The 12,488-nt window shown below is 36.7% G+C and overlaps 1 pseudogene; it reads left to right on the top strand.

Moving 5' to 3' along the window:
* Nucleotides 1–351: 351 nt before the first annotated feature.
* Nucleotides 352–5,990, top strand: LOC149179995 (amino acid transporter AVT6A-like; annotated as a pseudogene).
* The last annotated feature ends 6,498 nt before the right edge of the window (nt 5,991–12,488 follow it).

Below are 12,488 nucleotides of genomic sequence, written 5' to 3'. Positions count from 1 at the left end.
GTTCCTTGTAAATGAATCTATGGGGCCAAAAAAATCCTGCTCCCATTCTTCGATCTTTTCTCTGTATTTCGTTTTTTTGAGAAACACAGCGGCAAACTCCAGCGAGAAGAAAACCAAATCTGCCACTGTAATGCCTGGTATGAGCCCTACGCGCGGACGCCTGGAATTCCTTTTAGCGAATGATGGTAAACTTGAGATATTGGCTTTCCTTACCTTTCCCACATTTGCAATAATATCTGCTCTGAGTATTTTACTGGATTTTGGTACACCCATTCTGTACATTTAGATAGAATTGTTTTGCACTGGGGATTCAACCTAGGTTTGTGGATCATCCTATTTTTGTTACAGATCATGGCTGCCGCTGTTGGAAGGTTTATGGGTGCTCAGGGGACTTCGTTCTTGAGAAACGGAGAGAAGAAAAATTCGCCAGCCAGGAGGAATCTAGCAGTGATGGCCTCTGTTGGTCTGATGGAGGTGTTTTCTTGATTTGGGCAAGCGATGTGCTATCTGGAACATCATCAAATGGCATGCATCATGCTGGTATACTTGAAGAATGGTTTGGATTTCATTAGTGGAATGAACGTGTTCCGATCCTAGTTCTCACCATAGTCCTTATTTTAGCTCCGTTGGTGTCTTTCAAGAGAGTGGGTAAGTCTGCTTTGCTCATCCTAATAAGCATTTTTTAGCACTGATTTTCAGATATGTCATATTTCATTTGGGCCTTTTCACAGCTATCAGGGATTTAAATGTCTAGAGTCTTTCAAGAGAGTGGGTAAATCTGCTTTGCTCATCCTGATAAGAATTTTTTAGCACTGATTTTGAGATATATCATATTTCATTTGGGCCTTTTCACAGCTATCAGGGATTTAAATGTCAAGAAACTGTTGTAATTAGATGAGGGGATTCAACATATCTTATAAAAGTCTTTTTATTTGATTACAAAATCATATACTGGGAACAAATTATTTCTTTCTCCTCTGTTATTTTTTTTCTGCTTCTGATGGTTTTTGAAAAAAGCTCACTCCCTTTGTTGTTAGAACAACCGATCATAATCAGTATTTTCTGTTTGAGGAGACCAATTTGTTGGAAGATTATGGATAGGGATGCAACATAAGGTGAATTACCAGTTTATCACTGCTTTTATTCAGTGATATTTCCCAAGTTGAATCTTGGTAAATATGTGATAGTCCCTTGCTTTTAATCACTGAATCCAGTGTTTGAACTTGAGTCTGTTTTTGTTCATCTGACTTTAGATCATAATTGCATCGTGTTTAATATGATGGAGATCGAGGGAGACCCTCGTACCTTGTGAAGAGTTTAACTATTTGCAATCATTGATTTAGAAGCAGTCCGTTGATAATTTTTTTACAGGCTTCTGTTAGAAAGGAATCAAGATAAGATGAATTGAAAAGTAATTCAATCTAAACATTGTAGGTTATGCATTTTAGGTCGTAGGCTGAATTAGCCCAGTTTTGAGGGTAATATCCAAGGATAAATAGTATATCGTGTGGGAATATTTAAGCATGTATGTTACAACTAGAGTATTTTAAAAGTACTGCTTGAATTGAAACTTCGACCCAATTTTTGCATTGTGAGCAGTTTAGCAAGCTGAAACACTAACAACTTGTTTCTGTTTAACAAAGTTGAAGTGTTCTATGAAGCATACATGGCTTGACATGCTTTATTAGTGTCTCTTTTTTCTTAGATTCCTTTCATTTTTGTTTGAATGGTCAATTATCTGGTGCCACTTTTATATTACTTTGGGCATGATTCCTATCTTATATATGGCTTTGAATTAGAAATCTCTATGTCTGATGGAGGTGTTTTCCTAGTTCTCACCATAGTCCTTATTTTAGCTCCGTTGGTGTCTTTCAAGAGAGTGGGTAAGTCTACTTTACTCATCCTAATAAGCATTTTTTAGCACGGATTTTCAGATATGTCATATTTCATTTGGGCCTTTTCACAGCTATCAGGGATTTAAATGTCTAGAGTCTTTCAAGAGAGTGGGTAAATCTGCTTTGCTCATCCTGATAAGAATTTTTTAGCACTGATTTTGAGATATATCATATTCATTTGGGCCTTTTCACAGCTATCAGGGATTTAAATGTCAAGAAACTGTTGTAATTAGATGAGGGGATTCAACATATCTTATAAAAGTCTTTTTATTTGATTACAGAATCATATACTGCGAACAAATTATTTCTTTCTCCTCTGTTATTTTTTTTCTGCTTCTGATGGTTTTTGAAAAAAGCTCACTCCCTTTGTTGTTAGAACAACCGATCATAATCAGTATTTTCTGTTTGAGGAGACCAATTTGTTGGAAGATTATGGATAGGGATGCAACATAAGGTGAATTACCAGTTTATCACTGCTTTTATTCAGTGATATTTCCCAAGTTGAATCTTGGTAAATATGTGATAGTCCCTTGCTTTTAATCACTGAATCCAGTGTTTGAACTTGAGTCTGTTTCTGTTCATCTGACTTTAGATCATAATTGCATCGTGTTTAATATGATGGAGATCGAGGGAGACCCTCGTACCTTGTGAAGAGTTTAAGTATTTGCAATCATTGATTTAGAAGCAGTCCGTTGATAATTTTTTTACAGGCTTCTGTTAGAAAGGAATCAAGATAAGATGAATTGAAAAGTAATTCAATCTAAACATTGTAGGTTATGCATTTTAGGTCGTAGGCTGAATTAGCCCAGTTTTGAGGGTAATATCCAAGGATAAATAGTATATCGTGTGGGAATATTTAAGCATGTATGTTACAACTAGAGTATTTTAAAAGTACTGCTTGAATTGAAACTTCGACCCAATTTTTGCATTGTGAGCAGTTTAGCAAGCTGAAACACTAACAAATTGTTTCTGTTTAACAAAGTTGAAGTGTTCTATGAAGCATACATGGCTTGACATGCTTTATTAGTGTCTCTTTTTTCTTAGATTCCTTTCATTTTTGTTTGAATGGTCAATTATTTGGTGCCACTTTTATATTAGTTTGGGCATGATTCCTATCTTATATATGGCTTTGAATTAGAAATCTCTATGTCTGATGGAGGTGTTTTCCTAGTTCTCACCATAGTCCTTATTTTAGCTCCGTTGGTGTCTTTCAAGAGAGTGGGTAAGTCTGCTTTGCTCATCCTAATAAGCATTTTTTAGCACTGATTTTCAGATATGTCATATTTCATTTGGGCCTTTTCACAGCTATCAGGGATTTAAATGTCTAGAGTCTTTCAAGAGAGTGGGTAAATCTGCTTTGCTCATCCTGATAAGAATTTTTTGGCACTGATTTTGAGATATATCATATTTCATTTGGGCCTTTTCACAGCTATTAGGGATTTAAATGTCAAGAAACTATTGTAATTAGATGAGGGGATTCAACATATCTTATAAAAGTCTTTTTATTTGATTACAGAATCATATACTGGGAACAAATTATTTCTTTCTCCTCTGTTATTTTTTTTCTGCTTCTGATGGTTTTTGAAAAAATCTCACTCCCTTTGTTGTTAGAACAACCGATCATAATCAGTATTTTCTGTTTGAGGAGACCAATTTGTTGGAAGATTATGGATAGGGATGCAACATAAGGTGAATTACCAGTTTATCACTGCTTTTATTCAGTGATATTTCCCAAGTTGAATCTTGGTAAATATGTGATAGTCCCTTGCTTTTAATCACTGAATCCAGTGTTTGAACTTGAGTCTGTTTCTGTTCATCTGACTTTAGATCATAATTGCATCGTGTTTAATATGATGGAGATCGAGGGAGACCCTCGTACCTTGTGAAGAGTTTAAGTATTTGCAATCATTGATTTAGAAGCAGTCCGTTGATATTTTTTTTACAGGCTTCTGTTAGAAAGGAATCAAGATAAGATGAATTGAAAAGTAATTCAATCTAAACTTTGTAGGTTATGCATTTTAGGTCGTAGGCTGAATTAGCCTAGTTTTGAGGGTAATATCCAAGGATAAATAGTATATCGTGTGGGAATATTTAAGCATGTATGTTACAACTAGAGTATTTTAAAAGTACTGCTTGAATTGAAACTTCGACCCAATTTTTGCATTGTGAGCAGTTTAGCAAGCTGAAACACTAACAACTTGTTTCTGTTTAACAAAGTTGAAGTGTTCTATGAAGCATACATGGCTTGACATGCTTTATTAGTGTCTCTTTTTTCTTAGATTCCTTTCATTTTTGTTTGAATGGTCAATTATATGGTGCCACTTTTATATTACTTTGGGCATGATTCCTATCTTATATATGGCTTTGAATTAGAAATCTCTATGTCTGATGGAGGTGTTTTCTTGATTTGGGCAGGCGATGTGCTATCTAGAACATCATCAAATGGCGTGCATCATCCTGGTATACTTGAAGAATGGTTTGGATTTCATTTGGTGGAATGGACGTGTTCCGATCCTAAGTCTGCTTTGCTCATCCTGACAAGCATTTTTTAGCACTGATTTTCAGATATATCATATTTCATTTGGGCCTTTTCATAGCTATCAGGGATTTAAATGTCTAGAGTCTTTCAAGAGAGTGGGTAAGTCTTCTTTGCTCATCTTGATAAGCATTTTTTAGCACTGATTTTGAGATATATCATATTTCATTTGGGCCTTTTCACAGCTATCAGGGATTTAAATGTCTAGAAACTGTTGTAATTATATGAGTGGATTCAACATATCTTGGGAATGTCACATACTTATGGAATCTGCTTAACGATTTATCTGACTTTTCATGTTGCCCTGTTAGAAATGGTGTATGGCATATACATTCAAGGATGTGGATCATCGGTTATTCCTTAGGAGTTGTGATGTTCAAATCTTGATGCCTATATTGATGTGTTCATTTCCATGAATTTGTAGATTCTTTGAAATTCACTTCTGCATTATCAGTTGCACTTGTTGTTGTATTTGTTGTGATTATGGCTGGTATTGCAATATAATGTTGTTCAGTGGCACCGTCAAAGCACCAAGATTGTTACCAGATATTGTGGATTTTACTTCGTTCTTGAAGCTTTTCACTATGGTACCAGCTATTGTGACTGCTTACATCTGTCATTACAATGGTATGGATTATTTTCCTCCATCTCTAGTCCTGCAGTGTAGTATCTTAGAGTTCATTAGTTGAATTTGCATTTAAAATTATGTTATAATGAATTGTGATGTCTTTGCGCCATGCAGTTCATTCCATATACAATGAACTTGAGGACCCTTCAGAAATGTAGCCCATTGTTCACACATCATTGGTATTGTTCTCAATTGTATACATAAGTACAAACTTTTTTGGCTTTCTTCTATTTGGAGACCAGACCATGGATGATGTCCTGGCCAATTTTGACACCAACTTGGGAGTTCCCTACTGTGTTGTGCTGGATGACATTGTTCGTGTGACGTATGTTGTACATCTGATGTTGGTCTCTCCTCTCATTTTTTTTGCCCCGAGACTTAATCATGATGGGCTTGTGTTTCCAGCAAAAAGCATCTTGTTTTGGATATTAAGAGGTTCATTTTGATCACTGCTGGGTTAATTGGAATCGTTTTCCTTGGGGCATCATTCATACCAAGTATCTGGGATGCATTTCAATTCACAGGGGCCACAGCAGCAGTTTGTATTGGGTTCATCTTCCCAGCTTCCATTCCTCTCAGGTAGGAAAAAAGTTGTTTTTCATTTCTGGTTTCGTCTTTCACCTTGCTTGTATGTAACTTCTAACATCAATTATTTTTTAATTGCAGAGACCCCCATGGAATCGCAACCAGGAAGGACATATTCATCGCATTGCTCATGATTTTTCTGGCAGTAGTTTCAAGTTCTATTGCTATAGTGAGTGACATTAATTCTTTGTTCAACAAGAAGGAGGAAGGCCCTCCACGATCTTGAGAATGATTTTTTATGAGGAGCAGGTGGTGCACATACATATAAAGATTATTTGGAACAGAACCGAGAAAAGAACGCTGATTTGGGAATTTGCTTGTAGAATTGTGAAGAGTGGATAAACTTGTGTAAAGCCTTGTACCATCCTGCCATAGTCACTCGGCCTTCTAGTTAAAGATACTACTGTATTTGTAGTTGTAAACATTGAAAAGGAATATAGTTGATCTCGCATCAATGATTGAGCGATTTAACTAATCATCCATGAATAGTTGAAAGCTTGTCAAGCAGAAGATTGAAGGTCTGGTTTCTGTCAATAATACTCAACCTCACATAAGTTTGAGGTGCACCAAAATGCATCCCACTTCGTGTGATGATTCCATTGCTCTTCAATAACTTCTCACAATCTTCATCCTCCTTTCCTTCACATTTTAGCCCTGCAAAAGCTGCAACTTCTCACAATCTTCATCCTCCTTTCCTTCACATTTTAGCCCTGCAAAAGTTGCACTGATACAAACGGCCAGAGTAAGAGTAATTAGTCCATTTTGCCAAGTATTTTCATTTCAACCATTTAAAGTAGAGACATCAACTCAGTTCCAACATTCATTGATGTCTCTACTTCAACAAACAGATAGACCCATTTGAAATATACATACCTTACAACTATCAGGGATTTACATGTCTAGAAACTGTTGTAATTATATGAGGGGATTCAACATATCTTGGGAATGTCACATACTGATGGCATCTGCTTAACGATTTGTCTGACTTTTCATGTTGCCCTATTAGAAATGGCATATGGAATATACATTCAAGGATGTGGATCATGGGTTATTCCTTAGGAGTTGTGATGTTCAAATCTTGATGCCTATATTGATGTGTTCATTTCCATGAATTTTTAGATTCTTTGAGATTCACTTCTGCATTATCAATTGCACTTGCTGTTTTATTTGTTGTGATTACGGCTGGTATTGTGATTGTAAAGTTGTTCAGTGGCACTGTCAAAGCACCAAGATTGTTACCAGATATTGTGGATTTTACTTCGTTCTTGAAGCTTTTCATTGTGGTACCAGTTATTGTGACTGCTTACATCTGTCATTACAATGGTATGGATTATTTTCCTCCATCTCTGGCCCTGCAGTGTAGTATCTTAGAGTTCATTAGTTGAATTTGCATTTAAAATTATGTTATAATGAATTGTGATGTCTTTGTGCCATGCAGTTCATTCCATATACAATGAACTTGAGGACCCTTCAGAAATGTAGTCCATTGTTCGCACATCATTGGCATTGTGCTCAATTGTATACACAAGTACAAGCTTTTTTGGCTTTCTTCTATTTGGAGACCAGACCATGGATGATGTCCTGGCCAATTTTGACACCAACTTGTGAGTTCCCTACAGTGTTGTGCTGAATGACATTGTTTGTGTGACCTATGTTATACATCTGATGGCGTTCTTTCCTCTCATTTTTTTTTCCCTAAGACTTAATCTTGATGGGCTTGTCTTTCCAACGAAAAAGCATCTTGTTTTGGATAATAAGTGGTTCATTTTGATCACTGCTGGGTTAATTGAAATCATTTTCCTTGGGCATCATTCATACCAGGTATCTGGGATGCATTTCAATTCACAGGGGCCATAGCAGCAGTTTGTATTGGGTTCATCTTCCCAGCTTCCATTCCTCTCAGGTAGAAAAAAAGTTGTTTTTCATTTCTAGTTTCGTCTTTCACCTTGCTTGTATGTAACTTCTAACCTCAATTATTTTTTAATTGCAGAGACACCCATGGAATCTCAACCAGGAAGGACATATTCATCGCATTGTTCATGATTTTTCTGGCAGTAGCTTCAAGTTCAATTGCTATAGTGAGTGACATTAATTCTTTGTTCAAAAAAAAGGAGGAAGGCCCTCCACGATCTTGAGAATGATTTTTTATGAGGAGAAGGTGGTGCACATACATATAAAGATTATTTGGAACAGGACAGAGAAAAGAACGCTGATTTGGGAATTTGCTTGTAGAATTGTGAAGAGTGGAGAAACTTGTGTAAAGCCTTGTATCATCCTGCCATGGTTGGTCGGCCTTCTAGTGAAAGATACTACTGTATTTGTAGTTGTAAACATTGAAAAGGAATATAGTTGATCTCGCATCAATGATTGAGCGATTCAACTAATCATCCATGAAAAGTTGAGAGCCTGTCAAGCAGAAGATTGAAGGTCTGGTTTCTGTCAATAATACTCAACCTCACATAAGTTTGAGGTGCGCCAAAATGCATCCCACTGTGTGTGATGATCCCATTGCTCTTCAATAACTTATCACAATCTTCATCCTCCTTTCCTTCACATTTTAGCCCTGCAAAAGCTGCATTGATACAGACAGCCAGAGTAAGAGTAATTAGTCCATTTTGCCAAGTATTTTCATTTCAACCATTTAAAGTAGAGACATCAACTCAGTTCCACCATTCATTGATGTCTCTACTTCAACAGACAGATAGACCCATTTGAAATATACATACCTTACAGCTATTAGGGATTTACATGTCTAGAAACTGTTGTAATTATATGAGGGGATTCAACATATCTTGGGAATGTCACATACTGATGGCATCTACTTAACGATTTGTATGACTTTTCATGTTTCCCTGTTAGAAATGGCATATGGAATATACATTCAAGGATGTGGATCATGGGTTATTCCTTAGGAGTTGTGATGTTCAAATCTTGATGCCTATATTGATGTGTTCATTTCCATGAATTTGCAGATTCTTTGAGATTCACTTCTGCATTATCAGTTGCACTTGTTGTTGTATTTGTTGTGATTACGGCTGGTATTTTGATTGTAAAGTTGATCAATGGCACCGTCAAAGCACCAAGATTGTTACCAGATATTGAAGATTTTACTTCGTTCTTGAAGCTTTTCACTGTGGGACCAGTTATTGTGACTGCTTACATTTGTCATTACAATGGTATGGATTATTTTCCTCCATCTCTGGCCCTGCAGTGTAGTATCTTAGAGTTCATTAGTTGAATTTGCATTTAAAATTATGTTATAATGAATTGTGATGTCTTTGCGCCATGCAGTTCATTCCATATACAATGAACTTGAGGCCCCTTCAGAAATGCAGCCCATTGTTCGCACATCATTGGCATTGTGCTCAAATGTATACACAAGTACAAGCTTTTTTGGCTTTCTTCTATTTGGAGACCATACCATGGATGATGTCCTAGCCAATTTTGACACCAAGTTGGGAGTTCCCTACAGTGTTGTGTTGAATGACATTGTTCGTGTGACCTATGTTGTACATCCGATGGCGGTCTTTCCTCTCATTTTTTTTGCCCTAATACTTAATCTTGATGGGCTTGTCTTTCCAGCGAAAAAGCATCTTGTTTTGGATAATAAGTGGTTCATTTTGATCACTGCTAGGTTAATTGGAATTGTTTTCCTTGGGGCATCATTCATACCAAGTATCTGGGATGCATTTCAATTCACAGGGGCCACAATAACAGTTTGTATTGGGTTCATCTTCCCAGCTTCCATTGCTCTCAGGTAGAGAAAAAGTTGTTTTTCATTTCTGGTTTCATCTTTCACCTTGCTTGTATGTAACTTCTAACCTCAATTATTTTTTAATTGCAGAGACACCCATGGAATCTCAACCAGGAAGGACATATTCATCGCATAGTTCATGATTTTTCTGGCAGTACTTTCAAGTTCAATTGCTATAGTGAGTACCATTAATTCTTTGTTCAACAAAAAGGAGGAAGGCCCTCCACGATCTTGAGAATGATTTTTTATGAGGAGCAGGTGGTGCACATACATATAAAAATTATTTGGAACAGGACCGAGAAAAGAACGTTGATTTGGGAATTTGCTTGTAGAATTGTGAAGAGTGGATAAACTTGTGTAAAGCCTTGTATCATCCTGCCATGGTTGCTCGGCCTTCTAGTTAAAGATACTACTGTATTTGTAGATGTAAACATTGAAAAGGAATATAGTTGATGTTGCATCAATGATTGAGCGATTCAACTAATCATCCATGAATAGTTGAGAGCCTGTCAAGCAGAAGATTGAAGGTCTGGTTTCTGTCAATAATACTCAACCTCACATAAGTTTAAGGTGCACCAAAATGCATCCCACCGCGTGTGATGATTCCATTGCTCTTCAATAACTTATCACAATCTTCATCCTCCTTTCCTTCACATTTTAGCCCTGCAAAAGCTACATTGATACAGACGGCCAGAGTAAGAGTAATTAGTCCATTTTGCCAAGTATTTTCATTTCAACCATTTAAAGTAGAGACATCAACTCAGTTCCACCATTCATTGATGTCTCTACTTCAACAGACAGATAGACCCATTTGAAATATACATACCTTACAGCTATCAAGGATTTAAATGTCTAGAAACTGTTGTAATTATATGAGGGGATTCAACATATCTTGGGAATGTCACATACTTATGGCATCTGCTTAACGATTTATCTGACTTTTCATGTTTCCCTGTTATAAATGGCATATGGCATATACATTCAAGGATGTGGATCATGGGTTATTCCTTAGGAGTTGTGATGTTCAAATCTTGATGCCTATATTGATGTGTTCATTTCCATGAATTTGCAGATTCTTTGAAATTCACTTCTGCATTATCAGTTGCACTTGTTGTTATATTTGTTGTGATTACGGCTGGTATTGCGATTGTAAAGTTGTTCAGTGGCACTGTCAAAGCAACAATATTGTCACCAGATATTGTGGATTTTACTTCGTTCTTGCAGCTTTTCATTGTGGTACCAGTTATTGTGACTGCTTACACCTGTCATTACAATGGTATGGATTATTTTCCTCCATCTCTAGTCCTGTAGTGTAGTATCTTAGAGTTCATTGGTTGAATTTGCATTTAAAATTATGTTATAATGAATTTTGATGTCTTTGCGCCATGCAGTTCATTCCATATACAATGAACTTGAAGACCCTTCAGAAATGCAGCCCATTGTTCACACATCATTGGTATTGTGCTCAATTGTATACATAAGTACAAGCTTTTTTGGCTTTCTTCTATTTGGAGACCAGACCATGGATGATGTCCTGGCCAATTTTGACACCAACTTGGAATTTCCCTACAACATTGTGCTGAATGACATTGTTCGTGGACCTATGTTGTGCATCTGATTCTGGTCTTTCCTCTCATTTTTTTTCCCCTGAGACTTAATCTTAATGGGCTTGTCTTTCCAGCGAAAAAGCATCTTGTTTTGGATAATAAGAGGTTCACTTTGATCACTGCTGGGTTAATTGGAATCGTTTTCCTCGGGGCATCATTCATACCAAGTATCTGGGATGCATTTCAATTCACAGGGGCCACAACAACAGTTTGTATTGGGTTCATCTTCCCAGCTTCCATTGCTCTCAGGTAGAAAAAAAGTTGTTTTTCATTTCTGTTTTTGTCTTTCACCTTGCTTGCATGTAACTTCTAACCTCAATTATTTTTTAATTGCAGAGACACCCATGGAATCTCAACCAGGAAGGACATATTTATCGCATTATTCATGATTTTTCTGGCAGTAGTTTCTAGTTCAATTGCTATAGTGAGTGACATTAATTCTTTGTTCAACAAGAAGGTGGAAGGCCCTCCACGATCTTGAGAATGATTTTTTATGAGTAGGTGGTGCACATACATATAAAGATTATTTGGAACAGAACCGAGAAAAGAACGCTGATTTGGGAATTTGCTTGTAGAATTGTGAAGAGTGGATAAACTTTTGTAAAGCCTTGTATCATCCTGCCATGGTCGCTCGGCCTTCTAGTTAAAGATACTACTGTATTTGTAGTTCTAAACATTGAAAAGGAATATAGTTGATCTCACATCAATGATTGAGCGATTCAACTTATCATCCATGAATAGTTGAAAGCCTGTCAAGCAAAAGATTGAAGGTCTGGATTCTGTCAATAATACTCAACTTCACATAAGTTTGAGGTGCACCAAAATGCATCCCACTACGTGTGACGATTCCATTGCTCTTCAATAACTTATCACAATCTTCATCCTCCTTTCCTTCACATTTTAGCCCTGCAAGAGCTACATTGATACAGACAGCCAGAGTAAGAGTAATTAGTCCATTTTGCCAAGTATTTTCATTTCAACCATTTAAAGTAGAGACATCAACTCAGTTCCACCATTCATTGATGTCTCTACTTCAATAGACAGATAGACCCATTTGAAATGTACATACCTTACATGACATGCATAAGTACCAGTCAAACTCCAAGCCATTGAGTACACACATGCACACAAAAACAAGCATACACATACAGACCCAGAGAAACAGAGTACAAGGTCTGCCAACATTCAAGTTACAAGTGAGAAAGAAGAGGTAACACAACAAATTGCATATATTTGTAAAGGAATCAACATTACTTACCCAATCCGACTTCCTGCATGACCTGTACTTTTAGATACCGTGAACAGCATAAGATCTTGATCTGCAGGAGCAGTGATAGGGGTGTAATGTGGCCAGTAATAGGCTAAATCGTAGAGAAAAGTGGATGTTAGGTTCAAGCAAGATAGTAATGGAAGAGAATAACAAAGCTAAAAAGTTGTGAGGTAAGAGACAAATGAATGTAAAAAAAAATAGAACTAATACAAA

Source organism: Pinus tabuliformis, chromosome 3_2, assembly GCF_031772625.1.
Source record: "Pinus tabuliformis cultivar Carrire ecotype Pingquan chromosome 3_2, CPIR1, whole genome shotgun sequence".
NCBI classification, from domain to species: domain Eukaryota; kingdom Viridiplantae; phylum Streptophyta; class Pinopsida; order Pinales; family Pinaceae; genus Pinus; species Pinus tabuliformis.
The sequence above is the reverse complement of the archived record's forward strand: the minus strand, read 5'-3'. Positions and strand labels throughout refer to the sequence as shown.